Below are 9128 nucleotides of genomic sequence, written 5' to 3' on the forward strand. Positions count from 1 at the left end.
ATTTACTCTTTTGGTTTTATAGTTTAACAATACTCGAAATTTAATACTTGAAAGTGTTCTATATTTGTGTGTATACTTTTAAATAGATAAGTTGACGTAAGTTTGCAACACAAGGTAAAGGTTCGACTCGAGAATATTAAAGTAGTTATGGAAGGCTAATATACGGTTGACAAAAGATTTTATAATCAATTTTATTATTTCAAAATAAACATTGATTTATTGATGAAGAACTAAGTGTGTGAACATTAATTAAGTTGAGTTATTCAAGTGATGATTAAAATTTTTTTATGTAGTAGAACCTTAGAATATCTTAGTTGAAATGAATTTAAGAAGCGATATTTTCGATATTATAATTTCCTATTACTTTTAGAATAATAATAGACAAGAATCTTATGTATAGTATATCTTGAGATTGGTAGATACTGAGGAAATTGTGATATAATAAGTTCGAACCACCATATATGGTGTTAATAAATCTTGAGGAAAATCTCAAGTTCGAGATTAAAGTAAAATAAAATTAAGCCGTGATAGCTCATTTTAAATTGTGGTTCGCAAATAAGAATTTATAAAAGGTCAACTCGATTAAGATGGGGAAAATACATGTGTGCGATAAGATATATATCGAAATTCTTTTAAAGAGGAAAGAGTTGTAATGTCCAAAATCCACAAATCCACTCACGAGAGATTTCAATTGATTATTATGAAAATATTTGATTTTAAATTTTTAAAGCATGAAATTTTACGCAAAAAGTTATTTTTTAATGTTTCTCAAGTATGAGTTTAATTTCGAAGACGAATGAAATCAAGACTAGCCTCTTAGCAAGGTTTACGAAATTTTAAATCAAAATATGTTACTGTGAAGATTTTATTTTAAAATTTGTGCATGGTATTTAATTTTAAAATATTAGGAAGGAGAGTAATTTTAAAATAATGTATTTTAAGTTTATGGGATATCTTTCGGCCCATAAGTTGTCTGACAAGTTAGCGTCAGATTTTTTAAAAAATTCAGAACCCTCTCACTTCACGTTATCAGCAGGTGCCACTCTCCCCTACCCCTAGGTTTTGTAAATCCTCTCTAAATTTTCTAGATTTTTTGTGTCGTTCGATCACGAAAAGGCTAGGATCGTATTTGAAGAGTCTGTATTTCCATACCAAGCAAAAAAAAAAAAAAAAAGGCAATTTTTATTCAATCTTTGAACCACTATCCAAGAAATATTATGCATTTTGATATTGATTTGTGTATTCTAATGTATACGATGTTCCTTACGAGGAACTACAATGTTTTTAAAGAACGATGTATGATGGCATGTATCCGTGAAGCGTAAGCTGTTCTCGACGACTTAGGAGCATGGTTTGGGTGTAAGGGTTTTTAAAAAGTAAAAAAAATTGTTTTTGATGATGATTTGAGGTTTTGATGTATTTTTGGGAGTCAAAATGATAAGTATGGATTACTAGATAGGTGTTTTGATGCGTATTCAAAGCGTATTTCATGGAGAACATCAGGTTTTATTTTCATGTATGCATTAGCAAGGGTTTAAAGAGTCAAAAATATGAATTTTGATGTTGAGTTAGGTTTGATGCGTTTTTGGATTCAAATCATGGGGATAAGTTGTTAGAAGAGTCTTATGATGTGTTTTATTTTATTCCTTGTTAGATGTCGATTATTAATTATGTGTATGCATTTGAACGGGCATGTGTGTGTGCATTTTCAGAAGTTTTTTGTTCTCGCAGGTTTCTCAGTAACACACGCAGGGAGGCCCGCGGCCCGCAGGCGTGCCCCTGCCGCAACCCCCCCCCCCCCCCCCCCCCCACAAAGCCAACCACACACACACGCACGCACACGTGGGTACCCCAAAAAAATGGTAATATATTTTTATGTTATGATCACGTCTTATGCATATATTATGATTTTATTATGTTTTTGTTATTATATGAATATATTTTTCAAGTCTTTAGACTCACTTTGCTTGGATTGTGCAGATGAAAATTAAAAATTTATTGATTTAAAATGATGGTCATTAGGCTAAGCAGTCAAGGAGGCGAGAGGATTTCATGGCACGAACGTGCGAAAACATTATGTCAACAATTTCCATGAAGTTTATGCATTTTATTCATTATATGCACGTTTTATTTGAATATAGGTTTTAGCATAATATTTTAAGATCGAATATTTTATAGTTTCAAGTTTTCATGTATGAAGAAGTTTTGGCATGCTTGTATGAGAATCGTGTGATAATCGAAGTTCAGCTTTTTTTTTTCAAGGATATTTTATACAAGTATTTGAGTCATTTGAATGAATTTAATCTTATGCATGGTATTTTACACTTGTGAGCACCACACATGTTGTTTTGTCTTTACAAATAAATAAAATTATTTTCCGCAAAATTTTATTTTATCTGCATTTAATATATGGGAGTTTTCATAAGCATGAATGAGAAATAAGGGACGTAACAATCAAAAACTTTCTCAATCATTCGAGTAAGTTAAGGCTGAAAACATAATCTTAAAGGAGCACAGAAGCAAGCTCAACTACATGTAGCAGAGTAGTTGTGAAGCTCTAAATGCACAATTTAATAAGTTGAGAACTAAGAATGAAAAAGTAAATGCAGCATACTAGAAAATGATAGAGGAATGCAAAAAAAAAAAACTAAGCATTATGGTAAATTCATGGAACGAGTCTTTTGTTTCTTTGTATAATATGCAAGAGTTGTAGAAGTCGTCCAATGAAAAGACTAGACTTGTCTTTGGTTACAATAAATTTTCATCTTCTGAATCGGCGTCCTATCCAGCTAGACAAAGGCAAAGGAAAGTGTATAAAATATGATGTCCAGTGTCATAAATGAAGAGAAACATGTGATTTAAATTGAAAAGATTGTAACTCAACGGGACAATAGAAGAAATTTTGGTATTGTTTATGAGTAGCCTAAAAAAAGCAGTCTATGGGTAAACAGATCCAGTAGAGGGTCTATACCTAAGAGACGTGTTTTCATGAAGTCTAAACCTTACCAATACTAGAATAGCAGACCTGTCCATAAGATTTAGAGACTTGAAAATAAGGAAAACAAGCGAGAACAACATCCTAAGTGCATTATGTTAAAAATCAATCTAGTAGAATTATCATGCACACACTCTTTTAGGTACAAGAAGTACATATATAGTGACCTAAACTTTTTTTTTACATGATACAAGTGAAGTTTCAAGAGGAGGTTGCCAAGTGGTGAAATCAGACCATCCGAAGGGGATCGGATCGTCCGAAGTGTGGCTGCCCATTGGGGTGTCAAAGTGTTGTTGGCACGTAGAGTGTGTGAAAACCAAAAAATTCAGTTGAGCAAAAATTCAGTTGAGGTCAAAGTAAGTCGAGCTCAAATTCAGTTGAGGCTAATTCAGCAAATCAATTCAGTTGAGTCCAGTTCAGTAGACCATTCAGTTGAGCTACAACTGCTGCTTCAAAGTTGAAACTGACGCATTAACTCGAAATCATGGAAAATAATGGCATTAAATGAAAGAGTAATAGTCATAATTTTTCCTATAAATAGCACTCCTGAAACAATGTTACACAAAATTATGAGCACATTTACCTAGAAAGTCGAGTGAGTAAATATTAGTTTAGCACAAGGAGTTCAGTTGAGCGAGAAGGACTTCAGTTGAGCAAGTGCAGATTCTTTGCAATGACAACCAAAACATTTTTTTAGCAAATTACAGTAATTGGGATTGATGTTTTTAAACCTGATATTATGTTTTAAATGATTCAAGCACGTGTATTATCTGTTCAAAGTATGGATTTCAAATATGTTTTCTGATGCACTGAAACTTGTGACTAGTGGTAGGAATATATATTCTGAATACTATTGAGTCCTGATTACTGGCCTCACCCTTTAGAATATTATCATATAAGGGACTAATATCAGTTAGTTACATACTTCATAAATTAGTTTAGCGCATAACATGATTCTTGTTTATTTCTGTTAAATACATTATTACTATTCTAAATTATAAGTATTAGATTTCTGTGAAAAATGATTTTAAAAGTTGGGATGATTCCCCTATTTACTAAGTAATGATCGTATCACTCACCCACTCAAAGATATCTCAGATAAGAACGAAGAGAATATTGAAGAAGACGAACAAAACCAGTTCTGGGGCTAGTGAAGAATGATCGTGATTTCTGCTGTATAGTTTACTTTGTCAAGGCGATGCATTAAATTTTTTTTATGTTAAGCTTGTTATCAGTTTAAGCATTGTAAGGATACTATAAATTCAGTTTTATGAATGACAATGTAATCTCCGAATTATGAATTAATAGACTAGTTTATTATGAATATGTACTTCTGAGGATTTTTGTTTTCGAATGAGTGTTTGAGAACAAAGAAGATGTCCATCACCTCGGGTCTGGGGAGTGACATTGAGTTAGTATCAGAAAGAATTAGGTTTCATAATCTGGGAGGAAGCCAAAATTGGAATCCAGTAGAGAATTGAGTATTAAACAGCCTGATTGAAATTATCAGGTTGTAGCCTGAATGAAATCAAAAGAATGATAGCCTGAGTGAAACTAGTAGCGTTTAATGTGTTAAATCAGTTAGGTATATAGACCTTTGTAAGTAAACACACTACAAGAAAATGTTAATTCAACAACACTCGAAAGACACGGTTTTAATTAAAACCGTTGTCTTTCAGCGTTTTTTTAATCAAAGACAATGGTTTTTGAAAAACTGTTGTCTTTTTTAGGTTTTTAAAAAATCTTTTTCTATAACACGGTTTTTTGAAGTTACAACAACGGTTTTTATCAAACGTTGTCTTTGTGTGTTTTTTTTAGGGGTCAAAAACAACGGTGTATTAAAATTGTTGTCTTTGATCTTATAAATTATTGATAATAGACAATGGTTTCGTTGTCTTTGATTTTATTTTTAAATAATATATTATTTTCCTTTTATCTTCTTAAGTGTACGGTCTATCTTTCCATTTCACTTTTCTTCAAAGACTGTATCGCGATCTATTTTCTTCTCTCAACCCTAAACGCCCAAACGTCCACTCTTGCCTTCGATTTTCCGTCCTTTTTGCCTGAATCCAAAAAACTGTTTAGGTTTTTTTTCTCCACAACATAATCTTCGTTTTGAGCCAAAGATCGACTGATTTGAGCACCTCTCCGTGCGCCTGATTCTGTGAGCTTCTTCTCCAACGAGTTTCAACACAAATTTCCGGTCCATTCTTGGTCTTCTCCAACTAGTTTCAACACCGTGCTGGAAACGGGAGGACTGCTATGTGCAAAACTCGAAAGCGCAGTCCCCTTCAGGCTCAGCGATTACTGGTAAATCTAAAATGATTAGGTGCAGGTGCTTCGATAGTGCTTGCGGAGGAAATTTTTTTTTTTAATGAAGATTTTTGAAAAAATATCACTATTGTGAGTTGTAGATCTGTTGATTTTATTTTGGTGACAACTTTAGTTGAAATCGTTGAGTTCTTCATGGTTTTGTACTCTCATTTTTAGTTCTTTTCTGTTTGATTTATGTAGAAAGAAATAGGCTATGCATAATGTTCCTTACTCTTTCATTTCCATTTTTTACATCTACCATGATGAATTTGAGGAATTGGTGGCGCAGAAATGAGAACCCCTGAAACATTCTTCGGGACGGACGTGCCCCCACCCTTAGCCCATATATTAATATATATGTGTATATTATGTGTATATTTTTAAGGTCCAATATAATGTATTTTTTTTCTTTTTGGGCTCTTTCAAAATTTTTTATTTTGGGCTCTTTTAATGTTTGATATAAACTAATAATATTTTTTGTTTTGGGTTCTATCAAACATATTTTTTCTGTTTTTGGCTATTTTAACTTTGATTTGGACTAACTAAATTTGCAAATGGAGTTTGAGAAATTTCAATTATATTATACTAATAATAAATTATATTATAAAGATAATTAATTAAAAAAATTAGACAAGTATCATCCGTATATTAGATTTCAAATGGAAAATGCTTTATTTTTTTTAAAAAAAATTGTGTAATGATATAATATAATATTCTCTATTAAGTTTAGGGGACCTAATATAATAAAAGTTAGATTTTTATATCATTATTATGATAATGATATTGATATTTAATAAAATTAAACACTTATGAAAAACTAAATGATATATAAATTTAGAGAGTTAATTAGATTATATAAATATATATATATATTAGAATATTCAATGTCTATAATTTTTTTTACCTAAAATTTAGCCCCCTTGAATTAAAATCCTAGTTACGTCTGCTTCGGGGATGGGCTTCATTATGAGCATACAACACTTTTCGATATTCCAGAGCTGTTCAATTCTGCAGGAGTACGCCGCCCATTACTCTTACAATATTTACTTCGGAGTTTGAACTTGATTTTCTTGGACTTGGCTGCGCTTTCCTTTTCGTAGTTAGTGAAGCTCTCTCTTATTTCATTATTAATATTATATTATTCCTTCACATGCAACATCATTGCCATGAGTTGCATGACTTCGGTTTTGTGAACTTTTGACTGTATCGTGGGATAAAAGAAAGTGTTTTTCAGAAAATGTTAAAAAGCCAGAAATGCAGGAATAACTGATTTTGGTTGTTCGATGGGATAATAGTTTAGATGTTATCAAGATAGGATTACAGTAGTTAGATTATGTTCCTTTTTGTTATGCAACAGTGTTTTAAGACCATACTTAAACTTTCTCTTGAACTACGATCATGCACATAATCATCTCTTTTTTACCTCACAATGGGAATAATGCACTTGTATCTTCGAAAAGTATGGAAGCTATTTGCGCATGTTTACTTTGGTTTGCACCCACTTTAATGAGTTTGTATTAATGAGATTTACGTCCTTCTGTTGTTCCCCTGTCATTGTCTGCTCTTAGTTTTCTTTTAATATCGAGATCATTTACTAAAATTTTATTTTGTCAACGATGTGATGTGATTCACCTCATGGACATTCCATCTAACATGCTACTTTTTTTTCTCTTTTTTTTTCCTGTAGGAACTTAGTTTTCTGGGACAAGATGATAATTCTCCGGCTGGTAATTTTTCAAACAAAAAGCTATTTATATGTTTTTGTGATGCCTTCTCATTTCAGTTTGTTGGAAATAAAGTTGCGGATGCACTCAAGATTTGAAGGTAATTCATTTTATGCTAAACACACACATCTGTCTTAATGCAATTTGTTTATGTATTTTGTGGTATCGATATGCATGGGTCTGGTCATCCTAATTAAAGGACTCTTTGTGGGGTTGGCCATGTTATGTCATTATTCGTAAGCGTCTTTTATATTTGAATTGAATAGATTTGAAGATATCATAATTGTGTGTATAAGTGTATTTCAACCTTGTATTAAGACCAAAGCTACGGATTAAGGCTTTCTGGTCCCGTAGTCTTTACAGTGGATCAAAGAAAGCATTTTGCATTGCCAGAACAACCCAAGGCTGTACATATATGACCGGGAAATGCGCTAAAATTAGCTAAAAAATGTCTATTGCTTTTGAGTTGATCAGTTAAGCATAACTATTTATTTTATTATTGCACTCTTATTTTATGTTTTAATTGTATCCTTTGAATGGGAATATTATGTACGTCGGGTCATGCAGCCAACACCTGCCTCATGGGATCACCTTCAAATGTTGTAACTATTTGACGAAATAACCTACTATTTATTATCCAATACACCAATACATGAAGTGCATCATGATTGTAAATTAAGTTTAATATTTGTTTTCAGCAATTTGGAAGTAGATCATAGGTCTGAAGAAATTGCTCGAATTGTCTATAATGCATTGGCGGTTGATAAGGAGGTAACATTGCTTATCATCCCTGCTTCGAAATCTATGTTCAAGCTTTAATTATATTCAGAGTGAGACGATTAGTTGATTGTGATAACAGTTACAACCCGACAAGGTGAAAAGGCATATGTTAGTCTCCAATAGGAAGCTTTCGGTGTAAGTTTCTTTCCTTTATGTGATGCCTCTTCTTTTCATAGCTCTTTCTATGTTGTTTACGAAGTCAAGGTCTTAGTTTTTTTTTATAATATTGAAAATGTATATATTAATTTTTATTTTTCTGTTTTTTATATGGAAAAAGACAACAACGGCTTTCCACGTGGATAAACATTATTCTTTTTATTCACTCCACTCTTCAATTTTGAAGGAAGAAATGGAGGGTCTTGTTGTTTGAGTTCAGTTCTAATAGTTCCTTTTAATGTTTATTTCAGCTTTTATACTTTGAACAAGATGCAAATGGGGGATATGGGTTGGGCCTTACAGGTACTTTAATTTATTTCTCTGGTTTTGGCTGTTAATGTCCTCCCAAGGGTAGAAACACCAAATCTGCTGTTCTGAGAAAAATTTCCTTGTTTAGCCTCCTTTAGCTTGAACTTGATTTTTCACGCATCTTTTAAACAATTTGAAGGTAATGATTTGAATCATGAATGGTTGTTAAGATTCTTGAAGTCGGACAGAAGGAGAATTGGATTTGATTACATTTACTATTTTACTTGAACTTGCTTCTTTTATAGCTGTTTCAGTTCTGTATGAGCTATCTTTGCACCTAATGGTTGTTTATTTGTATTTGGTTAGAATGCTGAGTAAATTTTTGAAAACATGCATTCACAATTGAATAGGCAGTCCTTGAATTTTGTAGTACTGTTTGCCCTTTTCTTTGCAACACTCAGTTTGTTCTGTATTTATTGTTACTTCTTGCATTTTCGCTCTGTTTCTCCTATGGATATATAGAAGAGAGAACTAAGTGACTTTTTTTTTTGTTTCAGATTCAGAGGTGGATGTTAATCTAAGCTGAAACGAGAGTTCCAAGTTAATTTATAAAGATTAGTTCATAGCTCTATTTCCTAGTGTGCATTGAATTAGAATTAGAATTTTGTGGGATTTGTAATATTGAAAAATTGTATATTAAATTTTATTTTTGAAATTTTAAATTTTGATTGATTTATAATTTTGAAATTTGTATATCAAAATTTAATTTTTTTTTTTGTTTTTATCTGAAAAAAACAACGGATAAAATCATTTTAAAAATGTTGTAATTGGGCCTGTTGTTAAAAGTCTGCGAGAAGACAACGGTTAAAGGTCTTTGAAGAAAAAGACAACGGATAAAATCCGTTGTTGTT

General features: G+C 32.0%; 1 long non-coding RNA gene across 3 annotated transcripts; it reads left to right on the forward strand.

The window, feature by feature from the left end:
- The first annotated feature begins 4990 nt into the window (after nucleotides 1–4990).
- LOC140884427 (uncharacterized) lies at nucleotides 4991–8884 on the forward strand. 3 transcript variants are annotated; one of them, XR_012150651.1, is made up of 5 exons: nucleotides 4991–5305; nucleotides 6996–7803; nucleotides 7892–7947; nucleotides 8220–8271; nucleotides 8775–8884. It is a non-coding gene; the product is annotated as an uncharacterized lncRNA (long non-coding RNA). The 3 variants fall into 3 exon arrangements; XR_012150653.1 differs by lacking the exon at nucleotides 4991–5305 and adding an exon at nucleotides 6195–6324; XR_012150652.1 differs by lacking the exon at nucleotides 4991–5305 and adding an exon at nucleotides 6208–6407.
- Nucleotides 8885–9128: the final 244 nt, after the last annotated feature.

The sequence above is a fragment of the Henckelia pumila genome, chromosome 2, assembly GCF_033568475.1.
Source record: "Henckelia pumila isolate YLH828 chromosome 2, ASM3356847v2, whole genome shotgun sequence".
Classification (NCBI taxonomy): Eukaryota; Viridiplantae; Streptophyta; class Magnoliopsida; order Lamiales; family Gesneriaceae; genus Henckelia; species Henckelia pumila.